Here is a 15171-nt window from a genome sequence, read left to right on the forward strand (position 1 = left end):
TCTCTCTCTCTCTCTCTCTCTCTCTCTCTCTCTCTCTCTCTCTCTCTCTCTCTCTTCTCTCTCTCTCTCTCTCTCTCTCTCTCTCTCTCTCTCCTCTCTCTCCTCTCTCTCTCTCTCTCTCTCTCTCTCTCTCTCTCTCTCTCTCTCTCACTCTCTCTCTCTCTCTCTCTCTCTCTCTCTCTCTCTCTCTCTCTCCCTCATTCTCTCTCTCTCTCTCATTCTCTCTCTCATTCTTTCTCTCATTCTCTCTCTCATTCTCTCTCCCATTCTCTCTCATTCCTCTCTCTCATTCTCTCTCTCATTTTCTCTTTCATTCTCTCTCTCATTTTCTCTCTTATTCTCTCTCTCTCATTCTATCTCTCATCCTCTCTCTCATTCTCTGGACGTATTAAACAGGGTCTATCTGTAGGGTTTTTATTGCACTTCAAAGGAAAATAAGAAAAAAATTATTCCGATGTTGTTTTGATGGAATTTCGAACTTTTCGTCGAGAACCACTCATCATAGTTTGAATACCCTGTTCGCTGACATCAGCGGCCATTTTGTTCCACAATCTCTTCATCTCTGTTGCTTCCCGAGTCGTCCTACCATTCTTCTTCATCTTCTGCTTGACAATCGCCCAAAATTTTTCGATAGGGCGAAATTGAGGGCAGTTGGGTGGGTTGATGTCCTTTTCGACAAAATGCACTCGTTCGCCCGATACCACTGTACATACCTCTTAGCTGTAGTGGCAGCTTGCCAAATCTGGCGAAAACTTTACTGGTCCATTGTGAGATCTAATGTACGAAAAAAAAACGTTTTTTAAGTTTCCTTTACATTTCGGAGTCCATGGTCTTGTTTTTCACAAAAACCTGGAGTTTTCGTCCACAGCTGCAAATACCTTGCCAGATCAAACACTTTCTTGCCAACTTATCGGCAAAAACGAATTTGAACTGGGCGGGGACATCACCCCGACCAGTGGCTTTGTAAAATTTTTGGCCAGGAAGCTGCCCAAAATCAGATTTCACGATTTTTGAACCAGACAACGTCGGGTTTTTGACGTGGGTGTCCAAAATTAATTTTCGCCTCGCGGCTTCCATTACGTGTAACATTATTGGAACAAAACGAATCGCTATGAAATTTTCAGCACTGATTGAGGAAACATTCCAAAACAAAGTACTGTCAAAACATTCCAGATCCGACAACAAGGAACGCTATGGTATAATAAACAATGCGTCCAGATTTTGGGTGATCCATGCTTTATTACACTACGGTGAGCGAAATTAAAATAGTACCATTATGTGTGTACCATTATTATGTTTTAAAAGGGGGGTTTAAAAGATGCTCCTCTTGCGTTAAGGAATTCGATATTTGAGCTGTAATTCTTTACCAAACTACTTACTTTCTACATTAAAATGACGTGAAATGATGAACAGGGTTGCTAGCGATTTTTCGTTTAAAAATTCCAAAGTTTTTCCCGGTTTTCACCCGGTTTTTTCCTGGTTATAAATGATGATTTTCTCGATATTTATTATACTCGTTTTTTTGGTGAATAAAAAAGTCCATATAAACAGCCTCAAATTTCAAATAATTGTATCCCAAAGCTTTTTAACCGGTTAGAAATCATGACAAATACTTTGGCGTCTTCTAACACGTAGTCTGTTCGTATCAAATTGACAGGTTTTTTTTAACGAATCCTACGAAAATGCATTTATTCGTTTTTCCGACAATTTCAACAATTTTGCAAAAATGAGACGGGTTCATTTGATCTTGAGACTAAAATGTAGTAATTTTCAGCCACAGTAAAATTTTCTAGAATTTTTAAAGAGTTCTAGAAAAATTGTATAGTTTAAAAATTACATTGAAACATACTATCAAACCAAATGGGGATTTGTTTAAAAAACTTAAAATCATCAGATTGCATGAAAATATTTAGTTATTTTTTTAATACAATTACTTTTTTTCTAGAAATCCAAAGACATGTTTCAGAATTTTTTTATACAAACAAACTTTAGCAGTAGTCATTTGAACTGAAGGTTCGTAAAAATATAGAAAATCGTGTATATAAAGGGCTGAGCTTTAATTGTTTGATTAAAAGATATTATTTTGTATCAGAATAAAGACCTTAAATTTCGACAGGAGCTTGTTTTCGATACAATTTTTACATAAGACATACATATATTCAGCGTAGGAAACTTTAAGCAAAAGTTTAACGTAGGAAGAATTAGAAAATAAACACTTGCGATATAATGCTTCGTTCCTAAGGTAATTTCAAACGAAATTTACAACAACATTGAAAAACAAATATATTTATCTGGTGTAACACTGCTTAAAACGTCTAACGCTGAAAAATTTTTTGCTTTTGCATAAAATAATTTAATGAAATATGTATATCGAACACTCAATCATTTGACGTCGAAAACTAAAACTGATACAGTCGAAAGGTGATAGAGTGGATAAGCGAGAAACCTCTAGAAGTGAGAGAAAACACCGAGTCCTAAGCTTTTCAAAGCACAAAAACTCTTTAAGGGAGAGTGTTAAACTACCTCTATAAGCTAGAGTCGTTTTCCTGACTAGACCAAGGAAATTAGAGAAGATACCACTTTTGTATAGAAGTTTTGATACCAAAATGATATTAGGCTACCAAAGAACAATAATCCATTCTATAGTTCCGTACTGAAACTCACTCAGAAAACATCGAACTGATGCATCAACTGGAGTCAGTGGATTTTTATCAAATACACATTGAATAGTTGCATTTCTAGATCACTTTAAAGCATTTGTATGTTGCTGACCCTCTCTTAAAAAGAGGACCTCTTTAAGCGAGAAAAAAGTGCAATTCATTGGACTCTCACTTTTCCAGGTTCGACTGTAGATAGTTTTGTGTTTAGTTTTGTCGATAATAGTTTCATTATTAAATTTGTAACATTTGAGTTATGCTTGTAAGTGTAGCACACTTGCGAAAAGCGAAAAAACGAGTTATCTCATATTGTTGCGCAATTAGTCAAAAGAGCGATTCAAACTTCGTTTGTTTGATTATGAACGAAAATAAGCGTTTATGAGATAAATCTATATCGAGACTGTCAACAACTACTCTTAAATTTAGTCTTAAACTAGCTGACCCGGTAAACTTAAGCTGTTAATAAATAATCGTTAGAAAATGTTTACTTCATCTACACATTTTTAACTTTTTCGTGTTCGTGAACCAGTTTCAATGAAAATCGTCTTCGAGTTGTTCGAGTTGTGTCCCATTTCTAGTTGATTTTGTATAGGAGCCCTTCCTTACTTCCATACAAAGTAAAATTCTCGGAATTTTTATACAAACCATCTTTGGCCCAAAAAACCCTGGGACTAAATTCCACTTCATTCCGACCGTCCGTTTATACGTGATGGAGTTACACAGAAAACGCCTCCATTTATATATATATAAGATAATTTTGAATAAATTTTAGAAACTCCGTAAAATAATTCAAACATGACAATTTTCCCGGTGAGGTGCCAAAATTCCCGTTTTTTCCCGGTTTCCCGGTGACGTGATGAAATTCCAAAGTTTTTCCCGGTTTTCCTGGTTTTCCCGGTTCGCTAGCAACCCTGGATGAAACAAACGTCGTAGATGGCAGCACTATCTTGCAGTTAAAACCAAATTAAGTCTCAATATTGATTTTCCAGGTTTATTCAGGGCCATATTCATTATTTTGAGGTATTTTTCCATCACAGTTTTGTGGAAGTTCACGCTGCAGAAAGCTTTTCTGGATTTGCAAAAAAATCATCAGCACAAGAATGTACAACCGCCAAAAATTCCTGCTCATCTCAAATTCCGATTCAATTATTATTTATTTTTTTAATATTATTCCCTTTTACACAGTAAATTTTTAAAAACAATCTTGTTTTTGTTGAAAAACGCAATTCTTATTTCGCACCATTTTTTCACATTTTTGGTCCTTAACGCCAACTGCTATGTCCAAAAAGAGTTAATTTATGCTTGATTTATTCGTTAAACAATTCAGAACAAACTGTAGAAGAAAATTTTCGTGATTTTCAATCATTCATATTTCAACAAGCAAAACACATAGTGGTACTATTCTTCTCACTGAAGCTGTGCTTGAAATCTACCTGTTGATCTTCGTCTATAATTCAATTTTATTTTCATATTTCCCTTCTCATCTTCTTTTTTCTTCTAAAAAAAAGTGCTAAGCTAAGAAAACGATTGTAAATACAAAGAAAACGAGTTTTACTCCTTAAAATTTAATTGTATAAGCCGTTTCAAATAAAGAATTATAAAAAAAATTATACTAAGTCAAGTAAGACATAGTTTTTTTTTAAACTTGATGTGATTTTCACTAACATCGTGTCAAAATCGGTCGAATGTATTTTTTAAAATTCGGTTTCAAATTTGCATGAATTTGGAGCAAAAGCGTATATTGGTTGGAAGTTTTTAAATCGTTAACTGTGCTAAAACATCAATTTACGCCACCGGTGCCAAACGAACCGTTCTAGGGTAGTTCCAAAACCGTGTTTTGTATGCACCGTTGGGATCGCTCTTAAGGTTTGCTTTTAGTCTAAGGATGAAATTTTCTTATTTTCATGAAAAAAAAACAACACTCTTCAGAGTTGATCGTCACATAAACATAATTTATTGTAGAGGCTAAAAATGCTCACAATTGTTTACTTATATTTGTTTACCTAGATTTTGTACATATTCAGTTATTGAAAACTTATCTGGTACAACTGAGTTTGATGTTGGGCTCTTGGGCTCGAATTCGCGGACAAACCCATGAAATTGTCATGAAAATGTGATAAGGATAAGGTATCTTAAGATTTTTCTAATTTTGAGTGATTTCAAATTCTAATTTTGTCTGTATTTTGCAGATGCTATAAAAAAATCATAAATCATTAAATATTTAAAACTTGTTTATAGCATCTATAAGACTTTATGTGCTTTCAACTTTACGGTTATTTGATTGAGATAAAAGTTACTTTCACGAGGAACAAAGAAACTTCACTTGCACTCTATTGATTGCACAGACTTCGAGATTTTCCAAACTTTTCCTTCCATATTTCGAACCGACACGAACCTCGACCTTCGATAGCTGATTTCAAAATCTCCTCCCATCGGCCTCTCAAATGATGATGCTCATGAAAAATGTATTACTTCACCACAATCACTCAGCAAAGAATTTCCCACATGTATGTGGAAATATACACAAATACACACCTTCCATGCCATCCGAGCAATTTTCCGTGCCCCGAGAAGTAGGAACTAAACGGCAGGGAAAACAAAAGAATTTGCATTACATTTTCTATTATTCCTTTCCGTCTCAATGGCTTCAAGTTCAACCTTTCGGAAGGCAGCTGCATGTAGAAACGGCCTCCGAAGGCCAAACCCGCGGGGAGTTCTGCTTCCCGTGAGTGTGTGTGTGTCTCTGTCTTTATTTCCGAAAACCACCATCAGACACATAATAGAACATTGTGCTCCAAAAAGGCGCATACATAATGGATTCAATGGCGTTGGATGAAAATTTGCTCCCCATCACACCACGGAGGCTGGGCGAAAGGCATCCCAAAAAGCTGGCTGTCTATAACTCAGCCACTATAGTGTTGTTAGGATATCTCGTGTTAGTTGCTCTGGCGTTTTCCCCCGAAAGAGCCGATAGCAACAGTAAAGTTTAAGAACACATATAAGTCTAGATACAACCACACTATATCAGTGTTGTCAGAAACTATTTACTTGAATATATCGTTTCAGTTAGCAAAGCTATGATCCAAAGTTTTGGGATTACTTAACCTTTAACAAGGTCGAAAAAGTCAATCCTTCAATTTCAAACAGCTGTACCGTAATCCGGGGTAAGATTGATCACTTTTTTCAATATTTTTCGATTATTTTTTTTCTTTTAAGGGGAATGTGGCATTTTTTCATATTTTTAAAACCAGTACTGGACATCTATGAACGTAAAACATGGTTGCAAAAATTTATTAAACTACTTTAAATTTGATTTAAAAATCGATTTCGTCTCTGTTCAGAATTTGATACTTTGAGGTAACATAGATCAGTCTCTATTTTGACGGTTTCTTGATCATGAAGGACACAAAACACTTTCATAATATTTAAAAATGCTAGTTTATGAATTTTACCTTGCTTTCTAACGTTTTCTTTAAAAAAATTAATAATCGAGAAAAGAACAATGATGCAAATGCATACATTTAGGAGCAAAAATGATAACAATTGCTAAATAGTTTAAACTTCAAAATATAAATTTTACCTTCACACATTCTCCTAGGCCCTTCCACTATTTCCATTTTCATTTTTTCTTCAAAGCAAGTTTTGTTTGTTCACGTTAATTAATTCCTTAACTAACTTTTTTCAACTTTTCCCCAGCCTCTGTTTTGAAACATTTGTTTGTTGGATATTTCTTTTACAACCATCTGTTTTTTTCTACAACTTCTTATTCTTTAAAACAGTAATTTTCGATAATAACAGATCAAAAACAGAAAATCTCTTCCGTTATATAGTATGTTTCAATTGACAATTCTGGCAGCACACTGCAATCTCGACGAAATTTGTTCTTCATTGTTAAATATTGGCCAGTTGGCTTATCTTTATGTACAATGTTTAAAACGCAAATCTCTTTCAGGCAACCTAATGATAAGTTAAGAAAGTTTAACATCATCAAATACGCGTCATCAATTTGATGCATTTTGACTTCCAAAACTTTAGTGGATTTGGTTTGGCTTCAGTTCCGTAGAATACATAGATTAAAAAAAGATAAAAATTTGTGAGAATCATGCAATCTTTTAAACCATCTAAATGGCAGATTTTTTTCGTGGCAAAATTCACAAAAGTTCTGTTTTATGTGTTTTATTTATGGCAAATCAGTCCAATTTATTTTTATTAACGACGTTTATTTTATTTCGACGTTTCGGTGTCTATTAACACCATCATCAGGAATCCTACATTTTTTTTTATAATTAAACTAAAGTGTACTGTTTGTGTTGATTGTCCTATTTACTAAGCCTACTTGCAAAGTTGTCGTTTATTACTTGTTTTTATTTGTAAAAACGTATTGTTCAGATTATTTGGAGTAGAATCACTGTAACGGTAGACACCGAAATGTCGGAATAAAATAAACGTCGTTTATAAAAATAAATTGGACTGATTTGCTGTAAATAAAACACTTGAACATACAGTCGATATTACCAAAATCAACATGTTTGTCTGGCTGTCTGTCTGTCCGATCGATGTGAAATTTGGTTTCTTTAATAATTCTTAACCCCTCCGAATCCAAAAAAGGATTCTCCTATACTCCTATACTAAATTATCAAAAATTTGATACAATTCGAACAATTTTCGGAAACTATTCAACTGACTAACATAAAATTTGGTGTGCATAGCCATTTTGTAGACCGGAAAAAGTTACTAGAATACTTCTCAAAAATTTAATAAAAATACACAGTTCGAACAATTTCCCGAGACAACCCATCAACGTCAAATCATTTCTATAATACTTTTGAACCCCTCTAAATTAAGAGAGGAGAGGGCTCCCATACAAAGTTAAAAATATAACGCAATTCTAACAATTTCCGGAAACTTCTGAACCAATCAACATAAAATTTTTCTCAATCAACATGAAATCGGCTCGGAAACTACTGAGCCGATTTACTCAAAACTTGGCTGGTGGGTGCTATTGAGGCCTGGGAAGGTTCCTGTAATGGTTCTCACAGGAAGAGAGGAGCGGGTTTCTCAAGGAATAGACAAATGTTTGCATTGCTCGTGAACAGATCAAGCAAATTAAACCATTGTTGGTATGGGAACATTTGGAAGGGGGAGGGAGTCTAGCTTACAATTTTTTACATAACTCGAAAGCTAATTAAGCTAATGGAACCAAATTTGGCATGACAGGGTATTGAAATACGAGAAATGATTCTATGATTATGTCAGACCCCTCCTTTCTTCCATTATTGGGGATATAGGAAGGGAAAGAGCAGGGCTTTCAAAATGTTTTTATTGCATAACATGAATATTTGGTACCCCTCCCTCCTTTTAGTGGCGAGATAGAATAGGAGGAAGGGAGCACCTTTACAAATTTTTAGCATAACTGAAAAAACTAATCAAGCAAATCGGATCAAATTTGGTATGGGATGGTATTTGAATACGATGAATGTTACTATGATATTTTGAGAACCCTCTGTACTACCAGTGGGAAAATTTTAAGGGGAGAGGATGCTCGCATTCAATTTTTAACATAACTCGAGAACTTATCCAGCAAGCGGAACCAAATATCGGGAGGAGTGTTTGAGTACGAGGAATGTTTCTATGAATATTTAGTACTACTGCGTCCTTCCAGTGGGGTGATAGAAAGGAGAGAGGGCGCTCCTTAAGAATTTTTCGCATAACTTTAGAGCTTATCGAGAAATTGGAACCAAATTTGGCATGGCAGGGCATTCTGATAAGAGAAAAGTGTAAATGCTCATTTCAGACTCCTTTCTCCTTCAATTGTGGATAAAGTTAGGGAAAAGAGAGGCTCCCATACAATTGTTTTACTTAACCATGAAGTTATCTTTCAAATGGAACCTAATACGATATGGGAAATCATTTGGGTACGAGAAATGGTTCTATGATTATTTGAAACACAACCCTTCTTACAGGGAGTACGCAGTACAAAACTTCTTGTGTGAGTTATCTCTATATATATAAAAATGAATTTCTGTCTGTCTGTCTGTCTGTCTGTCTGTCTGTCTGTCTGTCTGTCTGTCTGTCTGTCTGTCTGTCTGTTCCTTGGCAGGTGGGGGTATTGGAGGCCGGGGAAGGTTCCTATTATGGTTTGAGACCCCTCCCACTTATAGGAAGGGGGGAAGGGGGTCTTTCATATAAAAGTAATAAGTCTTCATAACTCGAGAACTGATCAAGCAAATCAAACCAAACATGACATGGGAGGGTATTTGGGTACGAGGAATGTTTCTAAGAATATTTGGTACCCCTCCCTCCTTCCAGTTAGGAGATATGAAGGAGGGAGGGGGCCAACCTTACAATTTTTAACATTACTGGAGAACTAATCAAGCTAATGGAACCAAATTAGGCATGGGAGGGTAGGGGTATACGAGGAATGGTTCTATGATTATTTCAGACCCCTCCTTCCTTCCAGTGAAGATACAGGAAAGAAGAAGGGGGCTTTCATACCTTTTAAATAGCATATCTTGAAAAATATTAGATCAAATGAAACCAAATTTGGCTTGGAAGTTTATTTGGGTACGATAAATAGTTCTTTGAATATTTGCTACCCTTCCCTCCTCCCAGTGAGGAGATTAAAAGTGGGGAGGGGGGGGGGTAGACTCCTTTACAATTTTCAGCATAATTGGATAGCTAATCAAGCAAATGGCACCAAATTTGGGGTGGGAAGGTATTTGATTACGAGAAATGTTTCTATGATATTTTGAGAACCCTCCGTTCTTCAAGTTTTAAAATCTTAAGGGAGGAGGGTGCTTCCATACAATTTTTACATCACTCGGGAACTTACCAAGCAAATCAAAACGAAATTTGATTTGTTAGGGTATTTGAGTACATGGAAAGCTTTTGTGAATATTTGGTACTACTGCCTCCTTCCAGTTGTGTGGTAGGGAGGAGAGAGGGGGCTCCATTACAATTTTTCGCATAACTTGAGCAAATGGAAACAACTTTGGCATGGGAAAGCATTTGGATACGTAAAAAGGTTATTAGCTTATTTGAGACTTCTCTCTCCTTCAATTGCGGATACAGTTAGAGAAGACGGGAGCTCATATACGATAATGTTGCATAAACCAAGCACTTATCTAACAAATGGAACCAAATGTGACATGCACAGAAAAAAAATCTGAATCCTTAACAACACTGAAATTGAAAACCTGTATCATTACATGACGTGAAACTCGATTTATTGATGTAAATTTACAAATTAAAAAAAGTTGAATCCTTAACAGCACTGAATTCGTATGACACAAATATTACTTGACACGGAACGCGATTATTTGATGTAAATTTACATCACATATGATGTAAATAAAAAGAAGCATCACATACGACGGAATTTTCAGTGCGAATTAAATATTACACGTCTTTAATATTTTACATGTCTTAAAATTTTACACGTCTTTTGAAGTTTACAGACGTGACACAGACAGATATTCAACTCGCACTGAAAGTCCCATCATATGTGATGCTTCGTTTTTGTTACATCATATGTGATGTAATGGAAATAGAAATTTCTTAAAATTACACGACATGGAATGTGATGAGGACATTGAATTTCAATTTAATAGGATCAGACAAATTTAAACAAAGTGTCAAGTCAAAGTCGTGCACCAAAAAGTATTTTTTAAGCAGTTTTCCCGCGTTTAAAGTTCCCAGAGATCTTCGTGAAGCAGGAAGCGGTTCTGGAAGCAGCTCCGAGTTATTCAACTTTGGATCCGGTCTTCGAGATAAAATAAAAGTGTGAATGTGACTCCTAATATAGAAAATTGTGAGATTAAAAAAATCATTGTCACCAAATGAAATAAATTGAATTAATTACAAAAAGGTTTTATTTTTATTATGACATGAGATAATTCCATTATTGAATCATAAATACTAATAAATAAAACAAAACAGATTCCAATTGGAAAGTTTTTCTTCCAATATTCAGTGGTTTTATAATTTACATCATTTTTCTTTTACATGTTGCCATATTTTACACCTTTTTTTATTTTACACGTTGCAACATTTCACTGGCGTGTAATTTCCAACTAGCACTGAAAACTCCGGCATATATGATGCTTCTTTTTATTTACATCACATGTGATGTGATTTTACAGATTTTTTTCGTTGTGTGTGGGAACAATCTAACAATCGAGCAAATGGATCAGAATTATGCATGGGAATGTATTTGAATACACGGAATGTTTGATCTTGATCCCCTCCTTCCAGGTAGGCAGCAAGAGGGGCTCCGATACAAATTTTAAGGCACAACTCGACAACTAATAAAGCAAACGAAACAAAATTTTGCATGGGAGGGTAGTCGAGTACAAAAAATGTTTTTTCGGTGGCTTAAAGCACCCCTCTCTCCATTCAGTGGAACGATATAATGGGAAGAGGGTCACTCATACATTTTTTTTAAATATGTTGATAACTAATCGAGAAAATGGAACCAAATTCGCATGGAAGCATATTTGTGTACGGGTAATGTTGTTTCGATGGTATGAGACTCCCTTCTCCTGCCAGGAGGAGAGGAGATGTAAAGTGGGAGAAGGTCACCCATTTTTTGAATAGCTAGAGAGCTTATCGAGAATGACGCCATATATGACATGGAATCGCATTTGTATACAAGAAGTGTTTTTCTGATGTTATGAGACCCCATTCCTTCCATTAGGGTTAAAGGAATGATGGAGGGGGTCACTCTCACAATTTGTATAGTAATTTGAGAAAGAAGAATTTTATGATATTGAAATTGAATTTAGAATTTTGTGAAAAAAAATAAGAGTTAAATAACTAAGGACCAAAAATTTTGGAAGGTGTAGCAAAGCACACCGGGTCAGCTAGTCTATATATAAAAATGAATGTTTGTCTGTCTGTCTGTTCCCTATAGACTCGGAAACTACTGAACCGATCATCGTGAAACTTGGCATCTGAGGGTTTTTGGGACCGGGGATGGTTTCTATAATAGTTACAAACCGCTCCGACATAAGGAAGGAGGGGCTCCCATACAAAATTTGTAGTTTTTCGAAACAAATTAAAGTCATGACATCCATTTTCTCGAGATTTTTTTTCTTTCGGGCGGTTTGTTTTTCGTATCCATGGTCGAGGCGTCGGTCGCTAGCCAACGTCGCGAGAGGATAGTAACCATGGCATAGCATACTGATCAGTGGGAATATTTTGGCGCGTATTTCTCAACCAAGCATATTTTCAATGCAAGGGATGGCGATATGAAGCCTTGATGTGATTTTATTTCTACTTGATTCCCAGCTTATTTGTACAGCACATGGTTTGAATGACGCCTAGATGTGACCCAGATTGACATTTTTCCGATCAAATAAAACATACCTATACATTTTTTTGCCAAAATCTGAAATTCAAAAGTCATGGCATCCATTTTTAGAGTTTTTCTTTCTTTGAGGGGTTTGTTTTTCGTCTCTATGGTCAAGCAAACGTCGTCGCAAGTGGATAGTAACCAAAACATACTGTTCATTGATCGCTGAAAAAATTTAACAATTAGGCACCTGATTCTCACCCAAGTACCTATATTTCTTATGCACGTGGGGGCAATATGCAACCTAGATGTGTTTTTCTTGCTCAATTGTACACAGCACGTGGAAAAAAATGACGGCTAGATGTGACACGGATTGGTATTTTCAATCGAATCAGAACCAATTGGAAGATTTGCAAAAATACTTCCATATTTAGTTCGTTTTAATGAAGGTAGCATTTGTTGTTTAAAAATATAAATTTAGTTTGGTGCTAATGAATTAATGGTATGACACTTTGTGGACATTGAAAAATATGCAGAAAGCAAAGAGTTTACAAAAAATTTATTAACCCATTTTGCCAGGTTATTTTTGAATCATATTGATAACAGAAATATGAATAATATGTTTTCTACAGAGGTAGATCGGAAACATTTTGTTTAAAATGTAAAAATGTACTTAACTGAAGTTTTATCAAGCGCCATTTAAATATGAAGAAGATCAAAAAATCCGATCCGACACATGAACTAATTAAGAGCCTTTTTTTTTAATTAGATAAGATAGGACTGACGTGTGCGTAAGTGAATGGTGTCAGTGAAATAAAGTGATTTTTATTGACCAAAAGTGAGGGAATTCATTTTCCGAAAGAATTTTCATTCAAGGAACACTAGAGCATGTTCAAACGTTCAACTTTTCTCGTCACAAAAAAATAAAAAAATATGTTTTCTCCTAGAAATTGTTTCTTCGGCCTAAATACACAACTGAAACGAATCTCGAAATGGAAATGGGAACTACAGCATTCGTTTAAAGTGGAATAACAAACATAAATTTGTACTGCAGGAATACTGCAAATATATCAGTGAAACTTGATAAAACAAACAAAAAGAAATAAGTATAAAATCCATTTTAAAGCTATTACTCTGACGCATTTGAAAATAAGCTTTGCATTTACACTTGCCCCAACGTACGGGACAAATGTTAACTTAGAAATTTGTTTTGCCAACTTTTTTGAATATTTGACTTTCATAGAGAAAAAAAAATGCTGAGAATTTATTTAGTGATACAACTGACATTTTTTTTAAATATTAATATTTTTTGCTTTAATAAATTTATTTAAAAAAAATTAATTTGCACTGTATAAAATCGATAATTTTCATACCATGACAAGTGCTGTTTGGGAAAACTTCAAGCTGTAATGTCTCATGTCCACGAGTTTGGCATATGGCGAAACATTTTTTAACATAATTTTTGGCGCAAAAAGGATACATATTCAAACTGCTTCGAAGGTCGAGGATGGTGCAGAAAGCTGTTTGAAATGGTTATTAAAAATCTTTTTCATCATTTTTTTTTTTAATTTCTATAGCTTATTTTTTCAACTAAAAAAAATACACCATTGAAAACTAATCAGGAGCTGGAAGTGCTCATAATACAGAATATTAGGAATATACTCGAAAAACTGTCCCGATTCACGCTATTGATCGGTTTTCAAAATTCTATCTCCATAAAGTACAATATGCAATAAATTCCAATATACGAATCTTTTTCTTTCGATTAGAAATTTATGTAAACTCGAGCCGGGTAAATCAGCCTACCTTCTTCAAGCAATGAAAGACAAAATTGGAAAAGATGGGGGAGCTCCCATGTAAGTTTAAGATAAAGAGCTTTTCAAAGAAGTATTTTATATGAGGGTATTTGGCATATGGATATTTGGCGGGTATTTGGCATAACTCAAAAATGAATGTGACAAATGTTTTCATGGAAGTTCGTAACTTCCCACTTTGGGAAAAAAAGGTGGAAAATCCATAAATTTTGACATTGTTTAAGTCATTATAAAACTTTTAAAACAGAGTACAATTTTCAGGTCTTGAAAAACAAATTTAGAGGTCAAGTTTCAGTAAAAAATATTTACTATCTTTGAATTGCAATTCGGAAATCCAGTTGAAGCTCTCATTTCAAAGTTGTTGGTTCTGAACTATGATGAGGTTTGACTTTTAAAAATGCTTACAGAAATCTAAATTTGAATAAATTTTTACAAATTACATTTATCTTTGGAAAGTGTAGCAAAGCACACCGGGTCAGCTAGTATTGAATAAAATTATGATCCATAGACTCAATTCTTCCTAACGAATTTGTTACCAGCACTCCACTGAGCATTAGCTTGTTAATTTGACTAACAGAAAACTCCGACTGATGTTTCTCTTCTAGATAAACCAACATATAAAAAAGCTTTTTCCAATACGACAAAACAGAAAACTATTTACCGGGTTGGACCCGGACGGAATGAACTTGCTCCAAACAACGTAATCTGGAAGCCCTGCCCTGCGCTATAGAAAATGTACCCGACTTGCCGAAGGAAGTTTGTCGATAGTTGGTGGATTGAAAATTTTTGGGCAAACATTCAACAACAACAACTAAACCAACACCACCAAAGATGGCAAATAACTGTGGCACGTAAACTTTTCCAATCACCGGAATAAAAATAAAAAGCTGCTTCAATATCCCGAAGAAAGTGGGAAGGAAGGCAAATTTCAGGCGGTGCGGAAGGCATGCATAAAATTCCGATTGAAGCCGATCGATTTGGCATTAAAATTTGAGGATGGAAATTTACGCACTAAGCGAAAAAATATTGCAGCAAACGTTTATTGCAAATCACCCCAATAAATAATACTTCAGGAGCGATGCCTCGGGCATACACTCATATAAATATGTATGGTGAGAGGGTGAATATGAGAAAACCGGACGTGGAGGAGCAAAGTATGGAAATGGAATCCAAAGCGTTATTTATCTGGGTTATGGAAACCGGAGTGATGGAGCAGCATCATCTATTGCTCTTTGGCAATTTCTAGCTCATGCAGGGAACAATGCCTATTATCATGATTGCAAGCCATTATCGGTGAAAACCATACCAACCCACAGTTGTTTTCTGGCAAAGCCAGCGAATCTCAAGCTGGAATGTTATCCGGTGGAAAAGTTCATTCAATTATCGCTTCGATGCTTTAGAACGATGG

General features: G+C 35.2%; 1 protein-coding gene across 1 annotated transcript in view; it reads right to left on the reverse strand.

Moving 5' to 3' along the window:
* The window catches only part of LOC129753099 (protein timeless homolog), a 225096-nt gene that overhangs the window by 167520 nt on the left and 42405 nt on the right, over positions 1 to 15171 (reverse strand). The gene's annotated exons all lie outside the window — the stretch shown is intronic.

The sequence above is a fragment of the Uranotaenia lowii genome, chromosome 1 (assembly GCF_029784155.1).
Source record: "Uranotaenia lowii strain MFRU-FL chromosome 1, ASM2978415v1, whole genome shotgun sequence".
Taxonomy (NCBI): domain Eukaryota; kingdom Metazoa; phylum Arthropoda; class Insecta; order Diptera; family Culicidae; genus Uranotaenia; species Uranotaenia lowii.